The sequence below is a fragment of the Hyla sarda genome (assembly GCF_029499605.1).
Source record: "Hyla sarda isolate aHylSar1 chromosome 1 unlocalized genomic scaffold, aHylSar1.hap1 SUPER_1_unloc_1, whole genome shotgun sequence".
In the NCBI taxonomy this organism is placed as follows: Eukaryota; Metazoa; Chordata; class Amphibia; order Anura; family Hylidae; genus Hyla; species Hyla sarda.
Window position 1 is genome coordinate 1,209,013 of NW_026607570.1, and position 21,459 is coordinate 1,230,471.

The 21,459-nt window shown below is 46.2% G+C and overlaps 1 pseudogene; it reads right to left on the reverse strand.

Annotated features, from left to right (window-relative positions):
* Positions 1 to 7,395: 7,395 nt before the first annotated feature.
* On the reverse strand, positions 7,396 to 17,499 carry LOC130297927 (oocyte zinc finger protein XlCOF6-like; annotated as a pseudogene).
* Between the last annotated feature and the right edge of the window lie 3,960 nt (positions 17,500 to 21,459).

Below are 21,459 nucleotides of genomic sequence, written 5' to 3' on the forward strand. Positions count from 1 at the left end.
TTCAGCCGTTGGGCCGACTGGAGGTAGGAGAGGTTCTTGTGGTCGGTGTAGATAATAACAGGAAATCTTGATCCCTCCAGCAGATGCCTCCATTCCTCAAGTGCTAATTTAATGGCTAGAAGCTCTCGATCCCCGATGGAGTAGTTCCTCTCCGCTGGAGAGAAGGTCCTAGAGAAAAAACCACAAGTGACAGCATGCCCGGAAGGATTTTTTTGTAGAAGAACAGCTCCAGCTCCTACTGAGGAGGCATCAACCTCCAATAGGAAGGGTTTGGAAGGGTCAGGTCTGGAGAGCACGGGAGCCGAAGAAAAGGCAGACTTGAGTCGTTTAAAGGAGTCTTCTGCTTGAGGAGGCCAGGACTTGGGATCAGCATTTTTCTTGGTTAAAGCCACGATAGGAGCCACAATGGTAGAAAAATGTGGAATAAATTGCCTGTAATAATTGGCGAACCCCAAAAAGCGTTGGATAGCACGGAGTCCGGAGGGGCGTGGCCAATTTAAGACGGCAGAGAGTTTGTCTGGATCCATCTGTAGTCCCTGGCCAGAGACCAAATATCCTAGAAAAGGAAGAGATTGGCATTCAAACAGACATTTCTCAATTTTGGCATAGAGTTGGTTGTCACGAAGTCTCTGAAGAACCATACGGACATGCTGGCGGTGTTCTTCTAGATTGGCAGAAAAAATTAGGATATCGTCCAGATATACCACAACACAGGAGTATAACAGATCACGAAAAATTTCATTGACAAAGTCTTGGAAGACGGCAGGGGCATTGCACAGTCCAAAGGGCATGACCAGATACTCAAAGTGTCCATCTCTGGTGTTAAATGCCGTTTTCCACTCGTCCCCCTCTCTGATGCGGATGAGGTTATAGGCGCCTCTTAAGTCCAATTTAGTGAAGATGTGGGCACCTTGGAGGCGATCAAAGAGTTCAGAGATGAGGGGTAAGGGGTAGCGGTTCTTAACCGTGATTTTATTAAGACCGCGGTAGTCAATGCAAGGACGTAGGGAGCCATCTTTTTTGGACACAAAGAAAAATCCGGCTCCGGCAGGAGAGGAGGATTTACGGATAAAGCCCTTTTTTAGATTCTCCTGGACGTATTCGGACATGGCAAGAGTCTCTGGGGCAGAGAGAGGATAAATTCTGCCCCGGGGTGGAGTAGTACCCGGGAGGAGGTCGATAGGGCAATCATAAGGCCTGTGAGGAGGTAGAGTCTCAGCTTGTTTTTTGCAGAAAACATCCGCGAAGTCCATATAGGCCTTAGGGAGACCGGTTACTGGAGGAACCACAGAGTTACGGCAAGGGTTACTGGGAACCGGTTTTAGACAGTTCTTGGAACAAGAGGACCCCCAACTCTTGATCTCCCCAGTGGACCAATCCAGGGTTGGGGAATGAAGTTGAAGCCAGGGAAGTCCAAGGAGAATCTCCGAGGTGCAATTGGGGAGGACCAAAAGTTCAATCCTCTCATGATGAGATCCGATGCTCATAAGAAGGGGCTCCGTGCGGAAACGTATGGTACAGTCCAATCTTTCATTATTTACACAATTGATGTAGAGGGGTCTGGCGAGACTGGTCACTGGGATGTTGAACCTGTTGACGAGAGAGGCCAAAATAAAATTTCCTGCAGATCCAGAGTCCAAGAAGGCCACTGTAGAGAAGGAGAAGGCAGAGGCAGACATCCGCACAGGCACAGTAAGACGTGGAGAAGCAGAGTAGACATCAAGGACTGTCTCACCTTTGTGCGGAGTCAGCGTACGTCTTTCCAGGCGGGGAGGACGGATAGGACAATCCCTCAGGAAGTGTTCGGTACTAGCACAGTACAGGCAGAGGTTCTCCATACGGCGTCGTGTCCTCTCTTGAGGTGTCAGGCGAGACCGGTCGACCTGCATAGCCTCCACGGCGGGAGGCACAGGAACAGATTGCAGGGGACCAGAGGAGAGAGGAGCCGAGGAGACGAAACGCCTCGTGCGAACAGAGTCCATATCTTGGCGGAGTTCCTGACGCCTTTCAGAAAAACGCATGTCAATGCGAGTGGCTAGGTGAATAAGTTCATGTAGATTAGCAGGAATTTCTCGTGCGGCCAGAACATCTTTAATGTTGCTGGATAGGCCTTTTTTGAAGGTCGCGCAGAGGGCCTCATTATTCCAGGACAATTCTGAAGCAAGTGTACGGAATTGTACGGCATACTCGCCAACGGAAGAATTACCCTGGACCAGGTTCAACAGGGCAGTCTCAGCAGAAGAGGCTCGGGCAGGTTCCTCAAAGACACTTCGGATTTCCGAGAAGAAGGAGTGTACAGAGGCAGTGACGGGGTCATTGCGGTCCCAGAGCGGTGTGGCCCATGACAGGGCTTTTCCGGACAGAAGACTGACTACGAAAGCCACCTTAGACCTTTCAGTGGGAAACAGGTCCGACATCATCTCCAGATGCAGGGAACATTGGGAAAGAAAGCCACGGCAAAACTTAGAGTCCCCATCAAATTTATCCGGCAAGGATAAGCGTATCCCAGGAGCGGCCACTCGCTGCGGAGGAGGTGCAGGAGCTGGCGGAGGAGATGACTGCTGAAGCTGTGGTAGCAACTGTTGTAGCATAACGGTCAGTTGAGACAGCTGTTGGCCTTGTTGCGCTATCTGTTGTGACTGCTGGGCGACCACCGTGGAGAGGTCAGCGACAACTGGCAGAGGAACTTCAGCGGGATCCATGGCCGGATCTACTGTCACGATGCCGGCTGGCAGGAGGTGGATCCTCTGTGCCAGAGAGGGATTGGCGTGGACCGTGCTAGTGGACCGGTTCTAAGTCACTACTGGTTTTCACCAGAGCCCGCCGCAAAGCGGGATGGTCTTGCTGCGGCGGTAGTGACCAGGTCGTATCCACTAGCAACGGCTCAACCTCTCTGGCTGCTGAAGATAGGCGCGGTACAAGGGAGTAGGCAGAAGCAAGGTCGGACGTAGCAGAAGGTCGGGGCAGGCAGCAAGGATCGTAGTCAGGGGCAATGGCAGAAGGTCTGGAAACACAGGCAAGGAATACACAAGGAACGCTTTCACTGGCACTAAGGCAACAAGATCCGGCAAGGGAGTGCAAGGGAAGTGAGGTAATATAGGGAAGTGCACAGGTGAAAACCCTAATTGGAACCACTGCGCCAATCAGCGGCGCAGTGGCCCTTTAAATCGCAGAGACCCGGCGCGCGCGCGCCCTAGGGAGCGGGGCCGCGCGCGCCGGGACAGAACAGACGGGGAGCGAGTCAGGTAGGGGAGCCGGGGTGCGCATCGCGAGCGGGCGCTACCCGCATCGCGAATCGCATCCCGGCTGGCAGCAGGATCGCAGCGCCCCGGGTCAGAGGACGTGACCGGAGCGCTGCAGCGGAGGGAGTGAAGCGAGCGCTCCGGGGAGGAGCGGGGACCCGGAGCGCTCGGCGTAACAGTACCAAAGTGACCTCACCAGATACCACATAAAACACCCGACACTCATCAGGATTTTTACCTCAGGACTAATATTTTTTGGCACCAGATCCCTCCCAGATTATTCAATTACTGGTGTATCCTGAGAACTATGGACACATGTGGACAAATTCTGAACGTTTGGCACTTTTGTGTGAAGAATGTGCTGAGTGCGGATGATCCTATATCCACCTGCCTTATAGCTGCGCCCACTGCGGTGCCGACACTAAGAACTATTTTCAGTCTAATACACAAGGACCAGGATGTGGAAAACCACCATGTATCACAACATATTCTCCGTATAGGAATCATTATACCACAAACCCTATAATTCTCCGTATAGGAATCATTACACCACAAACCCTATAATTCTCCGTATAGGAATCATTATACCACAAACCCTATAATTCTCCGTATAGGAATCATTATACCACAAACCCTATAATTCTCCGTATAGGAATCATTATACCACAAACCCTACAAACTGTTGACTCCACATCAGGACTCTGGACATGATAAAGAGAGGTGAAATGTCATGTGACCCAGATAATATACCTGGGGGCAAGTAATGGAAAATGATAGAACAAGGTGATACTACAGGGCTCGGCAAAACTGACACAAATAAAAAAAAAAATAAATGAGATGGAGTGTGACGCTATTATGGTGCCGCCTAGTCACATGACACGTTAGGTTTCTTTCACACTACCGCCATCTTCCTGCCTTCTGACATCCGTTATTCTGCAAAAACAGATCATTAAAAAATAGATACAATAACTGAACATATCGGGTGATAACTGATGCCCAATGTACATTATTATAACGCCATTCTATCAAAATAATGGACATATTCCATCCATTACTACCCATTATTTCATCCGTCATGCACCGTTATAGTCCATTATTTTATGTCCGTTTTAACCCCTTCTGGTTGTGACGCTGTATGGAGCATGCTCAGTAGCAATAAGGGATCATAACGGAATATAAAAATACTGGGTGCTAACGGATGTCATTTGTGAACATTCATCATCCATAGACTTCAATGTTAAAATTTAACGTCTGTTAATCCAACGTTATTTTTGACGGGACAAAAATGAGTGCATGCACCGTTATTTGCCCCGTCAAAAATAACAGACGTTAGTCTTAAGGGGACATAACTGATCATGAAGGATGGTCAAAGAATGAATAAAGAATGGACTTACTTAGGGGTACTCCGCCCCTAGACATCTCATCCCATATCCAAATAAGATGACTGGCCCCCTGTGCCACTTTATTTCCCCTGTGACAAATCACCCCTCCCTTTATTACCACCTGTGCCACATCCTTTCCTCTTGATCCCCCTCTGTGCTATTTCATTACCCCTTTATTACCCTTTGTGCATATTCATCACCCCCTCTGCCACTTTATAAAGAGGTGGAGATGAATTTATACAGAAGGTACTAATGGGAGAATGAAATGGCTCAGGGGGATCAAGGGGAAATGATGTGGCACAGGGGGTAAGGGGGGGGGGGATAATCAGGCACAATGCACAGGGGAATAAGATGGCACAGGGTAAAAAAAAGGGAGGGGGGTGATTAATGATACAGGGGGTGATTAAACGACACTGGGAGATTTATTGTGTTTTATAGGTAATTACACTCTGGAGTTAGCACAGGACAGTATTCCGTCATTTAGGAAGAATTTGGAGCCTTTTTCCCAATAGGGGCCATCTCTCAATAATGGACACTTTTATTCCCTGTGAGTGTCCGCTATTGGGAGATTCTACTGTCATCATTCATCCCCCTACTGTCATCATCCACTGCCACAGACACCCATCCCCCATCATCAACCATCCTCCCTGTCATCATTCACTGACACAAACACCCATTCCCCGTCATCATCCATCCCCCTCGTGTCATCATCCCCCTCGCTTATCGTCTAATCACCTTTTCCTGTTGCCTGGCAGTAGAGAAAGGTACACTCCGTGACATCAGGGGTGTCCTTGCATGGTGGCCTTAATGCGCAGCAGCGACCCTACCCCAGAATCACTATTCCGGGGCCAGCCCAGAGTGGAGAAGGTGGATGGACCAGACCAGCTCACTTTTCCCACTGTTATGCGGACGGTCCATGCGCAGACGGTCCCTTCAGCGTCCCTACTCTGGATGAGTCCGGGGCCGTCCCGGTAAAGATGGATGGCTCCCCCCCCTACCTGAATGGCTGGACTGATGTCACTATTATTTTTTTTTTCACTTGAGTTTAAGCCGAGGGGGACATTTTCTGCACAAAAAAAAAGGTGCTTATACTCGAGTATATATGGCAATCGAAATAACCTGCCAGAAAGATTGAATTTTCAAGCAGGACCACTATATATGTAAAAGAGTCCATGACTCACTCCCACACCTCCAACATTGAGAAGATTCTGGAATACCATGTGACAAAAGGAGAGGAGGAGTCCCATACCCCCGACAATATAACTTATATGAACTCTCCTGTATACGAATACAGGGGGAGGAGCCACGTGAGCGCTAGAGATAAATCCGCACTGTTCTTCAGCGAGTTGGATATTCAGCTCCTCTTCTCATATAAGATGCATTTTGGTTACTATTAGGAGCAGAAGAAATCAGATAAGAATAAAGCTTAGATAATATTATTATTTAGGGAATAAATACAATCTCTCTAACCAATTTCAGGGACGTATGTTAGTATAACGCTTAAAACATTGGAGAGTAAAGAGAAATTTACTTATAAAACCCCAGAAAGGCTGAGATTCCTCTATGGCCAAAGTCTTAGTAGAAGAATATAAATCTCGTAACGTAAAAGAATGTAAACGTTCCCACAAAGGGGAAGAGGGAAAATGTGTTTAGTAATAACCATAGGGAGTAAAGAAAGTGGGGTTAGGGGAGAAGGGAAATCAGAATCAGTCGCAGAGCAGTCTCGTAATACCGACAAAGTTATATATAAAAGAGGAAAGAACTAGAGAGGCCAAGGAGGAGTGCGGGGGCCACAAAATGGGCCCTATAGAAGGAGGGACTGAGGAGAATTCCATATCCACATGAGGAGGAATATAAAGGGGAGGATGAGAAAAAGAAGAGCGAACGAGCTCTAATAATCCAGACGAAGGAAAAGCTTTATAATAAGTGTGTAAATCCGGAAACACAAAACCGCCGTCTAATGTCTTCAGGGTGAGCGTCTATACGGGACACGTGGTCTCTTCTGAATCATAACAAAATTACTAAATAACCATCGGATAGAAGAAAAATAACAATTCCGTACTATGATAGGGACGGACTGTAAAAATATAAAATATTATTGGTAAATATAAGATTTAAGAACCTTTTTCCTTCCAATCCACGACATATATGGGAATTTACGAGCGTGTAACTGGGTCTTCAATCCGTGTAATAATGGCGCAAAGTGTGAAGTAAAGAGATCTTGTACCAGATGTGATCAGATCTCTAGGGATTTTATACCCCGGGGAGGACAAAGAAAAGGAAAAGAATTACACCGATGTTTACTGAACCCGGGGGATGCTGACATATTGACGACTTCTCATATAGAAAAATGGATTTTATGATCTGAGACCGAAAATAGACGTCAAGACGGGAAACGCTGGTCTAGGGTTTGTGATAAATAAAAGTATCTGCAGCGTCTTATGTTCAGAAGAGACGATCTTCAAGGGAGACGCGCGGATCCTGTCTGATGCCTTGAATTAAAGTCTCTATAATCATAATGAGAAGGGGGCGGGGACAACACTGACGCGTTACATTCCCTATATACAACGTCAGGGACAATATTACATTTATTATAAGTCCAGTGTGCGGAGATGAATATAAGAATAATAAATCATATAAGAAAGAAAACTTTTATTAACAATTGGGAACAAGTTTGGAGATGCAGTATATGATATATGTATAAATGTCAGATATCCTATGTACATGGTGAATATATAGATGTGTTATCTGCATCATTTACTGCTCTGAATTGGCTTCTCTCCTGTGTGAGTTCTTTGATGTTGAACAAGATGTGATTTCTGAGTAAAACATTTCCCACATTCTGAACATGAAAATGGCTTCTCCCCTGTGTGGGTTCTTTGATGTTGAAGAAGTTGTGATTTCACAATAAAACATTTCCCACACTCTGCACAGCAAAATGGCTTCTCCTCTGTATGAGTTTCTTTATGTACAACAAAACTTGATTTCTGAGTAAAACATTTCCCACATTCTGAGCATGAAAATGGCTTCTCCCCAGTGTGAGTTCTTTGATGTTGAACAAGATGTGATTTGTGAGTAAAACATTTCCCACATTCTGAACATAAAAATGGCTTCTCCCCAGTGTGAGTTCTTTGATGTCCAACAAGATCTGATTTCTGAGCAAACCATTTCCCACATTCTGAACATGAAAACGGCTTCTCCCCTGTATGAGTTATTTTATGTTTAACAAGATTTGATTTCTGAGAAAAACATCTCCCACATTCTGCACATGAAAATGGCTTCTCTCCTGTGTGAGTTCTTTGATGTTGAACAAGTTGTGATTTCACAATAAAACATTTCCCGCACTCTGCACAGCAAAATGGCTTCTCCTCCGTGTGAGTTTTCCTATGTACAACAAAACTTGATTTCTGAGTAAAATATTACCCACATTCTGAACATGAATATGGTTTCTCCCCTGTGTGAGTTCGTTTATGTTTAATAAGACATGATTTCTCAGTAAAACATTTTCCACACACTGAGCATGAAAATGGCTTCTCCCCAGTGTGAGTTCTTTGATGTTGAACAAGATGTGATTTGTGTAAAACATTTCGCACATTCTGAACATGAAAATGGCTTCTCCCCTGTGTGAGTTCTTTGATGTCCAACAAGACTTGATTTCTGAGCAAACGATTTCCCACATTCTGAACATGAAAACAGCTTCATCCCTGTGTGAGTTCTTTTATGTCTAACAAGATGTGATTTCTGAGTAAAACATTTCCCACATTCTGAACATGAAAATGGCTTCTCTCCTGTGTGAGTTATTTGATGTTGAACAAGATGTGATTTCTGAGTAAAACATCTCCCACATTCTGCACATGAAAATGGCTTCTCTCCTGTGTGAGTTCTTTGATGTTGAACAAGTTGTGATTTCACAATAAAACATTTCCCGCACTCTGCACAGCAAAATGGCTTCTCCTCCGTGTGAGTTTTCCTATGTACAACAAAACTTGATTTCTGAGTAAAACATTTCCCACATTCTGAACATGAAAATGGCTTCTCCCCTGTGTGGGTTCTTTGATGTTGAAGAAGTTGTGATTTCACAATAAAACATTTCCCACACTCTGCACAGCAAAATGGCTTCTCCTCTGTATGAGTTTCTTTATGTACAACAAAACTTGATTTCTGAGTAAAACATTTCCCACATTCTGAGCATGAAAATGGCTTCTCCCCAGTGTGAGTTCTTTGATGTTGAACAAGATGTGATTTGTGAGTAAAACATTTCCCACATTCTGAACATAAAAATGGCTTCTCCCCAGTGTGAGTTCTTTGATGTCCAACAAGATCTGATTTCTGAGCAAACCATTTCCCACATTCTGAACATGAAAACGGCTTCTCCCCTGTATGAGTTATTTTATGTTTAACAAGATTTGATTTCTGAGAAAAATATTTCCCACATTCTGAACATGAAAATGGCTTCTCTCCTGTGTGAGTTCTTTGATGTTGAACAAGTTGTGATTTCACAATAAAACATTTCCCACACTCTGTACAGCAAAATGGCTTCTCCTCTGTTTGAGTTTTTTTATGTACAACAAAACTTGATTTAGAAGTAAAACATTTCCCACATTCTGAGCATGAATATGGTTTCTTTCCTGTATGAGCTCGTTGATGTCCAACACCCCTTCTGTGACCTTTATTTAGCTGAACAGAAGACAGGACCTGTATATAAGGATGAGATGACAGATCTTGGCTGTGAAGGGCTGAGGGTGTATCTGGGATAATGGAATGTTCTTCATATGTATCTTGTGTGATATCATCATCTGCTTTATAATCTGAAGATATAAGATTCTCCTCTGATCTCCTGCTACAAGAATCTGCAGAGAATAACACAGATTTTATGATCAGTATTAACCCCTTAACAACCCAGGAAATGTAAGCTTTTGTGTTTCCTTTTTTCCTCCTCTCCACATTCCCATAATTCTTTTATTTTTCCATCTACAGAGCAGTTTGAGAGCTTGTTTTTTGTGGCACCAATCGTACATTGTATTAACACTTTCACTGTGCATTAAAATAAACAATAGGAGAATCCAGGGACCGGGTCAGATACACAGAAAGGGATCAGGAGCCAAAGTAGGTGATAAGGAAAAGCCCAAGTCAGGAGAAAGGAAAGAAGTGTAGTCAGAAGTCAGGAGAAAGGAAAGAAGTGTAGTCAGAAGTCAGGAGAAAGGAAAGAAGTGTAGTCAGAAGTCAGGACCAGGATCAGTAACCAGAGTGGATGTCGGACAGGTCAGATTCATCAATATAAGAAACAACAGGATCATCCAGGAGATCAGAGAATACACAAGGGCAGAGCCTCGCAGAACTAAAGCAGATTAACCCCTTAAAGGACATCTGCAGCGTGATTAACACTTATCCTCTATCCACAGGATAGGGGATAAGTGTTTGATCGCGGGGGGTCCGACCGCTGGGACCCCGTGATCTCCAGCATGACATTGCAGCAGGCACGTCTCCTCCATACATCTCTATGGGAGAGGCAGGGAGGCAGCGTTCGTGCTGTAGAACTGTATGGGGACGGGGAGGAGACGGGGCGTCACCATCGACCTCTAGGTTGACACTACGTCACCATGAGCGCTGATGGAAGGAGAGGGGAGGAGAGGAGAGGGGAGGAGAGGGGAGGAGAGGAGAGGAGAGGGGAGGGGAGGAGAGGGGAGGAGAGGGGAGGAGAGGGGAGGGGAGGAGAGGGGAAGAGAGGGGAGGAGAGGGGAGGAGAGGAGAGGAGAGGGGAGGGGAGGGGAGGGGAGGAGAGGGGAGGAGAGGGGAGGAGAGGGGAGGAGAGGGGATGAGAGGGAAGGAGAGGGGAGGAGAGGAGAGGAGAGGAGAGGGGAGGGGAGGAGAGGGGAGGAGAGGAGAGGGGAGGAGAGGGGAGGAGAGGGGATGAGAGGGAAGGAGAGGGGAGGAGAGGAGAGGGGAGGAGAGGGGAGGAGAGGAGAGGGGAGGGGAGGAGAGGGGAGGAGAGGAGAGGGGAGGAGAGGGGAGGAGAGGGGAGGGGAGGAGAGGGGAAGAGAGGGGAGGAGAGGGGAGGAGAGGGGAGGGGAGGAGAGGGGACGAGAGGGGAGGAGAGGGGAGGAGAGGGGAGGAGAGGAGAGGGGAGGGGAGGAGAGGGGAGGAGAGGGGAGGAGAGGGGAGGAGAGGGGAGGAGAGGAGAGGGGAGGAGAGGGGAGGGGAGAGGAGGAGAGGGGAGGGGAGGAGAGGAGAGGGGAAGAGAGGGGAGGAGAGGGGAGGAGAGGGGAGGGGAGGAGAGGAGAGGGGAAGAGAGGGGAGGAGAGGGGAGGAGAGGGGAGGGGAGGAGAGGGGAGGGGAGGAGAGGGGAGGAGAGCCATTTGGCTTTCAGGAAATCATTATACAAATTATAGGCTGCACTTCATCTTATAAAGCTGCACCCCCAGAAGTGACCCCATTATATATACAGGACCCCCAGAAGTGACCCCATTATATATACAGGACCCCCAGAAGTGACCCCATTATATATACAGAACCCCCAGAAGTGACCCCATTATATATACTGCACCCCCAGAAGTGACCCCATTATATATACTGCACCCCCAGAAGTGACCCCATTATATATATACAGAACCCCCAGAAGTGACCCCATTATATATACAGAACCCCCAGAAGTGATTCCATTATATATACAGAACCCCCAGAAGTGACCCCATTATATATACCGCACCCCCAGAAGTGACCCCATTATATATACTGCACCACCAGAAGTGACCCCATTATATATACAGAACCCCCAGAAGTGACCCCATTATATATACTGCACCCCCAGAAGTGACCCCATTATATATACTGCACCACCAGAAGTGACCCCATTATATATACAGAACCCCCAGAAGTGACCCCATTATATATACTGCACCCCCAGAAGTGACCGAATTATATATATACAGAACCTCCAGAAGTGACCCCATTATATATACCACACCACCAGAAGTAACCCAATTATATATACTGCACCCCCAGAAATGACCCCATTATATATACCGCACCCCCAGAAATAACCCCATTATATATACCGCACCCCCAGAAGTGACCCCATTATTTATACTGCACCCCCAGAAGTGACCCCATTATATATACAGAACCCCCAGAAGTGACCCCATTATATATACAGAACCTACAGAAGTGACCCCATTATATATACAGAACCCCCAGAAGCGACCCCATTATATATACTGCACCCCCAGAAGTGACCCCATTATATATACCGCACCCCCAGAAGTGACCCCATTATATATACTGCACCCCCAGAAGTGACCCCATTATATATACTGCACCCCCAGAAGTGACCCCATTATATATACTGCACCCCCAGAAATTACCCCATTAAATATACTGCACCCCCACAAGTGACCCCATTATATATACCGCACCCCCAGAAATGACCCCATTATATATACCGCACCCCCAGAAGTGACCCCATTATTTATACAGAACTCCCAGAAGTGACCCCATTATATATACAGAACCCCCAGAAGTGACCCCATTATATATACAGAACCCCCACAAGTGACCCCATTATATATACAGAACCCCCAGAAGTGACCCCATTATATATACTGCACCCTCAGAAGTGACCCCATTATATATATACAGAACCCCCAGAAGTGACCCCATTATATATACAGAACCCCCAGAAGTGATCCCATTATATATACTGCACCCCCAGAAGTGACCCCATTATATATACCGCACCCCCAGAAGTGACCCCATTATATATACAGAACCCCCAGAAGTGACCCCATTATATATACTGCACCCCCAGAAGTGACCCCATTATATATACTGCACCACCAGAAGTGACCCCATTATATATACAGAACCCCCAGAAGTGACCCCATTATATATACTGCCCCCCAGAAGTGACCCCATTATATATACAGAACCCCCAGAAGTGACCCCATTATATATACCGCACCCCCAGAAGTGACCCCATTATATATACTGCACCCCCAGAAGTGACCCCATTATATATACTGCACCCCCAGAAGTGACCCCATTATATATACTGCACCCCCAGAAGTGACCCCATTATATATACTGTACCCCCAGAAATTACCCCATTAAATATACTGCACCCCCACAAGTGACCCCATTATATATACCGCACCCCCAGAAGTGACCCCATTATATATATACAGAACCCCCAGAAGTGACCCCATTATATATACAGAACCCCACAAGTGTATTGTCTGGACCAGGGAGCGCTCTGATTGGTCCTTGGTCTTTTATCAGTGACGCGCGGCTGTCTGTGACAGTTATAGTTCCTGATGGATATATCCGCCATGTTGTGGGAATAATCATCCACTCATGGTGAATATATCCATCACTGGGTGTTTGGGTGATCGTCCCCATTCATACGGCATTTCTGCAGTATCGGTGTCCGCTGTCATGTCAGAAAAGGGATCCAATGTATACTGGACCCGTCTCATTCAGAAATGACTGGAGCTGCTACAGTATATGTCAGCATCATTATTATTGACGTGATGCTGACGGATACCTGTAACATAACGCTGAAACGCAGTATGAACGGGACGCAGTGTAGGGTCACATAGAGCACAGAGTATTTCACACCGCGGATGCCCCCGGCAGTCACAAGGGCGAGATCACTGCTGCGGCTGGGTAGCTCAGTGTGTCTGCTCATGACTGCCGGCGGGAAATCCACCGCTATGAGAGGACACACAAAGATACCCAGCCGCAGCAGGGAGCTCACTATTGTGACTGCCGGGCATCCGCAGCATGTAATATGGGATGTGCGCCGTGTAATCCTACACATTATGCTTTTTTATTTTTCCTTTATTTAAAGGGTAGCTCCCACCATCCTATTTTTTTTTTTTTTTGCTAGCCCGTTCACCCACCCCCACCCCCCGCTACGGCACTAGCCCGTTCCCTCCTCCCCCCCTCCCCGCCCTGCATATTCCGTTCCCTCATTACACTTGCAGTTACTGCAGAGTCCGGCAGCGGGTGTGCAGGGACAGCGGCGGCAACGAGGTGGCGGTGGCGATGTACGGGAGGAGTGGCCTCCCAGCCAGTGGCCGGGGAGCCAATGTGCTCGCTCTCGTCTGTCTGATTGACAGGCAGGGAGTGAGTGCAGCCTAACTGAAAAAGGACTGATTGCCACTCCAAAATCAGTCCTCTTTCAGTGGCCGTTTTTTAAATGTAAATTAAACCTTTTTAATGAAAAAAAAAATAATAAAAGTATATTAGAGATATGTTGTAGTACATAAGTACTACAACATATCAAAAAATAAAGTTGGTGACAGTGCCCATTTAATAAATGTATTTTTTTTTTTTACACGGTCCCGGCAGTGCAGCAGGCCCCTGCCTGTCGGGGATTACACACAGCACCCCGCGGTCGTGCTGCGGGGTGCTGCAGGGAAGACAGAGAGAGCTCCCTCCGTCAAAACACTTACAGCCCGCGATCACTTCTGATCGCGGCTGTAAGGGTTAAACTGTTGGGACCAAAGTTTATTTAGGTCCCGGCAATGCAGCAGGGTCCTGGCTGTGTGTTACAGCCGAGTCCCTGCCGTGATCTCTGGGTACACTGGGCAGTACCCACAAGAACCATGGATGTGTATACTCCTCCAGGTGCTGGAACGTGCATCCTCCTGGACATGTATACTCGTCCATGGTCGTTATCATGTTAAAGGAAAACTCTAGTACATGAGAACTTATCCCCTAGTCACAGAATCCTGGGAGGATAAATGTCTGATCATGAGGGGTCCGACCACTGAGACCCCCGCGATCTCCTGCCTGGCATCCCGTTTGTATATCTCCGGCTCTCCCATAGAGATTTATAGAGAGGCATGTCGGGCACCTCTTCATGCAGTGGTTGACAGTAATCCCTGCACGGAGCGGAGGTCACTTGTGCCCAGAGGAGCTGGGAGGCCCCAGCCTGAGATATGTTTTGGGGGAGGGGGATGGTAATTCAAAATTTGGCCTGTAGTCCCACAGATTCTAGTTACACCACTACTTCCCCCAAAATATTATTGTAGCCGGTGACTGAATAGAATCTGTGACCCTTCTCTGTGTTTAGTGATCACTACTTACCTGGGTGGTTACCTGTAGAAATGTCTTCCTTATACTGCTCATCACCGCTCAAATATGTCTCTTCTGCTTTTACTATTATTAATAGTAGCATTAATAGGAGCATAATATAGGATTATTATTATTAATAGGAGCATTAATATAGATCAGATCTTTTTCTGTAGAAATGTTCACCTTATACTGCTCATCAATGCTTATATCTGTCTCTTCTTCCTTTATGTCTGTAGCATTATTATAGATCAGATCTTTCCCTGTAGGAATGTCCACCTTATACTGCTCATCACTGCTTACATCTGTCTCTTGTTCTTCTTCCTTTATATCTGTAGTATTAATATAGATCAGATCTTTCCCTGTAGGAATGTCCTCCTTATACTGCTCATCACCGCTCACATCTGTCTCTTCTTCTTCCTTTATGTCTGTAGTATTAATATAGATCAGATCTTTTTCTGTAGAAATGTCCTCATTATACTGCTCATCACCGCTCACATCTGTCTCTTGTTCTTCCTTTATGTCTGTAGCATTAATATAGATCAGATCTTTCTCTGTAGAAATGCCCCCCTTATACTGCTCATCACTGCTCACATCTGTCTCTTCTTTTTCTTCCTTTATGTCTGTAGTATTAATATGGATGAGATCTTTCTCTGTAGTATTATCCTCCATATTCTGTTCATCAAGAGGACGGGGACACCTCTCTGGTGCTGTTCTCTTACTGGATCTGACTGTAGGGAACACATACAGAGACTGAATTCATTCTTTACATACAAATAATGAGAGGACGTGTGTATATAGTGATGTCTATTACCTGGTGATGTGAGGGGCTGCTGATCCTCCATCATGACCTGATCCTTGTACTGATCCTTGTGTCCTTCTACATACTCCCACTCCTCCATGGAGAAATAGACCGCCACGTCCTGACACCTTATAGGAACCTGTATTGTGAATAAACATTTAATTCTATACAATTCCAGGATGTTATATGGAGACATTTGAGGGGATATTCCTGCACATGATTTATCTTCTTGCTCTCGGATGATGAGGTGAATACTTGTCGGGGCAGATCCTCTATATTATGGTCACATGTCCTGAACTGACCGCAAGTCTGATGATCCAGCTGTCAGTCCAGGTCATTATACCCAAAGCACCCGTCCCATGGAGTGTAAGGAGTTAACTGATATTTCATAGTATCACTGCTCCCCTCCCCCGGGACTATATAGATGGCTGCTTACTGTCTGGTCCCTAAGGATAGAATTGGCAGTGCTGTGCGCCACTTAACCCTAGATAGACTGGTTGTTCTTATCCCAGTGAGTAGAAGGGACAATAAGCAGCTATCTGTATAGTGTGTGGCCCCAAAAAGTTAAGTGTCAATGCATCACCACCATTTAACTCCTTCATGGCTGACTGGGCAGGAGGTATATAATGTATAGCCATGGGCCCAGCTCCGGAGCAGGAGACGCATCAAATTTGGAATATCTTCTGCTCTTGTGCAGGAAAACCCTTTCAGAGCAGGGACTCCTGTCATTAAAGTGATAAGATTTGGAGGGGAGGGAGGCCGCTGCCAGTCTATGAAGCACAGTCAGGAGTTCAGCACGATTCATAGCCCCTAGGTCCTACCTGCTATCAGCATCTGGGACTCATTGCTAATGCCGGACATCACCAATGCCAAAAATCTATTTCCGGTAGCTCAGTGGAGCTGATAAGGACCCCCACAGTGAAATAGCGGGGTCCCGGTCAGCTGAGAGAACGGGTGGAGGTCCCTAACCTCGCTCCACGCTGTCTGAACGACGCTCCAATCCTGCAGGCAGCCTCAGCATCACAGCATTGATCAGTGTATGTAATCTATAGATTCCATGTAATAGTCTACTACAGGGACTAAAAAACTGGGAATAAGGGAAAAAGAACATTAACTTAATGTGAATAAGCCCCTCCCCTAATAAACGATTTAATCTTCCCCATTTACCAATTTTTTTAAATAAAATAATGTAAACAAAAAATAAATCTAAACTTATGTGTAACCGCACGGTCAATGGCGTAAACGTAAAAAATACAACTTCATGGACCAAAAGAAAAGTCTTAAAAAGCAATAAAATCTCATCAAAATTAGTTGTTCCAATAAAAATTACAGATCACAGCGCAAAAAATGACTTTCATACATCCCCGTATACGGAATAATAAGAGAGTTATAGGGGACAAGGTAGGACAATCTGATACAGACTCATTATTGTACAAAAAGTTCAATTTTTTTTATATTTTAAAAGTATTAAAATAAAACCTATATAAATCATTGATCATTGGAATCGTTTGGACCTACAGAATAAAGAGAATTATTACCATAATGTGCACTGCGTCCAAACAGAAGACCCCAAATTTCACCCCACAAATAAAATTTTTTGTCCCTTGTTGTAGATTTTGCAGTAAAATGAGTGATGTCATTACAAAGTACAAACCGGTGGTGAAAACAACAACAACAAGAACAAGAAGCCTCAGATGGGTTTATAAAGAGGAAATTACAATCATTATGTCTATTAGAAGGAGAGGAGGAAAACATTAAAAAGAGAAATCACTGTGTCCTTAAGGGGTTAAAACGCAAAACTGCTGGGTTCTGAAGGGGTTAATAGTACAAAAAAAATCTAACAGCAACATGTGACCTCACACATACCTCCACCTGCAGAGCCGTACAGGAGCCGTGTACTTACAGGACCTGCGATGATGTCACAGTCACATGACCATTCTCACAGGTCCTTAACTTATCATCCCGTCTATTCTGCACTGCTGACCTCCGCCCACTCCTGTCACATGATCCTCTCCACAGGTCCTTCGGCCACAGTCACATATTTACTGCTATACTTTGCCCCCAAATGTACTGGTCACATGATTGTGACATCATCACAGGTCCTACACCTCCAGCATGTAGCAGATACAGAGCAGGTCCTGGTGGGGCAGTCACTGCTGTTGTGTTGTGTGTGGAGATCTCTCAGAGCAGCAGCCCCTGATCATGTGACTCCTCCTCCTCCTCCTCCATGTGACTGATCACATGACGGTGACATCATCGCAGGTCCTGTAAGCACACGGCTCCTCTACAGATACAGGTATGTGTGTGCGGTCACCATCAGATCTGGATTATTGGGGATGTTTATTATTAACCCTTGAGGACATGATGTATATTTACATTCTGTGCCCCATATGGGACTTTGAGGTGAGCTCAGGAGCTATAAGCAGCCAGGACTCACCACTAATGACGCTCATCGCCATTAACCCTTTAGATTCCATGATCAAAGTCGATTGCAGGAGATAAAATTAGTAAAATGCAGTTGTTGGGGGGCGGAGTCTAGATCAGCTGAGATGACGGCCGGAGGGCCCCTTACCATGCTCTCTGCTCAGATCGGTGCTCTAAGTATACAGACACCTCCACAGCCTGTATAAGCCGAGCACCGATAACACTGATCACTATGGCAGAGCGTTATTCAGGGATTGTAATAGAAGCCCCTCCCCTAATAAGTTTATATCCCATTTCTGTAATAAAATAATGTAGGTGGGCGTGGCTTAGACATGGCTCTGTGCGGTTGTTTCTCTAGGGAGCGCCGTGCCGACCAGCGGTTGTTTGCCTGATTTCCTGCCTATACTGCCCCCCAGGGGATGTCTGGATGGTGAAGGTATCAGGTCACTTACCCGCCCATCCTGTCACCTGGTCAGTCTCTTTTCTCCGGGTATCAGCCACTTCTTCCATACAGGACTATGTAAGCATCAGGTTTTTTAAGTTTCTCCCGCACCCCTATTATTACTTAAGACAGTGTTTCCAAACCAGCGTGCCTCCAGCTGTTGTAAAACTACAACTCCCAGCATGCCCTGACAGCCAAATGCTGTAACAGCTGGAGGCACCCTGCTTGGGAAACACTGACTCCGGTGGTGGCCCAGACCCTGCGTGTGTAACGGTATATGATGCTCGGCCTCTGCTGCAGGTAATAGCAGGTTCTTCCGGGGGGACATATCACAATTCACATAAAATCCTGATGTAATTGTGATGTATATTGTGCCCCCTAGTGGACACATTTCACTATTCTTCATTGGACAATGTCATATTGAATCCCTCTATTCTTCTCCCTGCTCTGATGAAGACGTTCTGAATACACCGCAGCCTCAGAGATTAGGAGAAATGGATTCACAACGTCTTCAGCAGAGCAGGGAGAGCGACCTCAGAAGACCTGGAGGACCAGAGCGCCACCACTGGACGGGAGAGGGGAGTGCGCTCTAGTCTCTTATTTTACAGCCCTCAGACAATGGATTTTGTTTTATAGAGAAATCTGAAAACTCCTATAATGTCTCCTCAGATGTTTCCCCAGATTATCTCCAGGAAATGGATTTTATTTCTCCATAGAATCTGGTGCGGTTTATCATCGTCTCCTCTTCTTCCCTTCAGGTTTCTCCAATCCAGGATCCTCTGCTGATATCTTCTATATAAGAGAATTCTCCTGGATGACCCATCAACCATGGAGCGAGACAGGAACAAGATGGCCGACAGGATCATAAACCTCACCCTACAGATACTCTTCCGACTTACTGGAGAGGTGAGGGATTCTGGGAGTGATGTCACATGACCTCATTCTTATCTATGTAATAACTGATGGATATGACTGGAGAGGTGAGGGATTCTGGGAGTGATGTCACATGACCTCATTCTTATCTGTGTAATAACAGATGGATATGACTGAAGAGGTGAGGGATTCTGGGAGTGATGTCACATGACCTCATTCTTATCTATGGAATAACAGATGGATATGACTGGAGAGGTGAGGGATTCTGGGAGTGATGTCACATGACCTCATTCTTATCTATGTAATAACAGATGGATATGACTGGAGAGGTGAGGGATTCTGGGAGTGATGTCACATGACCTCATTCTTATCTATGTAATAACAGATGGATATGACCGGAGAGGTGAGGGATTCTGGGAGTGATGTCACATGACCTCATTCTTATCTATGTAATAACAGATGATATGACTGGAGAGGTGAGGGATTCTGGGAGTGATGTCACATGACCTCATTCTTATCTATGTAATAACAGATGATATGACTGAAGAGGTGAGACATTCTGGGAGTGATGTCACATGACCTCATTCTTATCTATGTAATAACAGATGGATATGACTGGAGAGGTGAGGGATTCTGGGAGTGATATCACATGACCTCATTCTTATCTATGTAATAACAGATGGATATTACTGGAGAGGTGAGGGATTCTGGGAGTGATGTCACATGACCTCATTCTTATCTATGTAATAACAGATGGATATGACTGGAGAGGTGAGGGATTCTGGGAGTGATGTCACATTACCTCATTCTTATCTATGTAATAACAGATGATATGACTGGAGAGGTGAGGGATTCTGGGAGTGATGTCACATGACCTCATTCTTATCTATATAATAACAGATGGATATGACTGGAGAGGTGAGGGATTCTGGGAGTGATGTCACATGACCTCATTCTTATCTATGTAATAACAGATGGATATGACTGGAGACGTGAGGGGTTCTGGGAGTGATGTCACATGACCTCATTCTTATCTATGGAATAACAGATGGATATGACTGGAAAGGTGAGGGATTCTGGGAATGTATGTAGTGATATTAATGTGTCTCTCCATACACAGGATTACACAGTAGTGAAGAAGTCCTCTAGTGGGCGCTGTCGGGCCCCTGTGTGTGAAGGATGGGGAAGAACCCTGAGCCCAATCCCGGGGCCCCCACCTCACTCCCTGATACATGAGGAAATGGATGAACAAAAGATCCGAGAACTCATCAACAAGATGATGGAGCTGCTGACTGGAGAGGTGACCCTGCTGGGACATTATACAGTAATGGAGGGGTCTGGTGATGACTGGAGAGGTGACACTGCTGGGACATTATACAGTAATGGAGGGGTCTGGTGATGACTGGAGAGGTGACACTGCTGGGACATTATATAGTAATGGAGGGGTCTGGTGATGACTGGAGAGGTGACCCTGCTGGGACATTATACAGTAATGGAGGGGTCTGGTGATGACTGGAGAGGTGACACTGCTGGGAATGCTGGGACATTATACAGTAATGGAGGGGTCTGGTGATGACTGGAGAGGTGACACTGCTGGGACATTATACAGTAATGGAGGAGTCTGGTGATGACTGGAGAGGTGACACTGCTGGGAATGCTGGGACATTATACAGTAATGGAGGGGTCTGGTGATGACTGGAGAGGTGACACTTCTGGGACATTATACAGTAATGGAGGGGTCTGGTGATGACTGGAGAGGTGACACTTCTGGGACATTATACAGTAATGGAGGGGTCTGGTGATGACTGGAGAGGTGACACTGCTGGGACATTATACAGTAATGGAGGGGTCTGGTGATGACTGGAGAGGTGACCCTGCTGGGACATTATACAGTAATGGAGGGGTCTGGTGATGACCGGAGAGGTGACACTGCTGGGACATTATATAGTAATGGAGGGGTCTGGTGATGACTGGAGAGGTGACACTGCTGGGACATTATACAGTAATGGAGGGGTCTGGTGATGACTGGAGAGGTGACACTGCTGGGAATGCTGGGACATTATACAGTAATGGAGGGGTCTGGTGATGACTGGAGAGGTGACACTGCTGGGACATTATACAGTAATGGAGGGGTCTGGTGATGACTGGAGAGGTGACACTGCTGGGACATTATACAGTAATGGAGGGGTCTGGTGATGACTGGAGAGGTGACATTGCTGG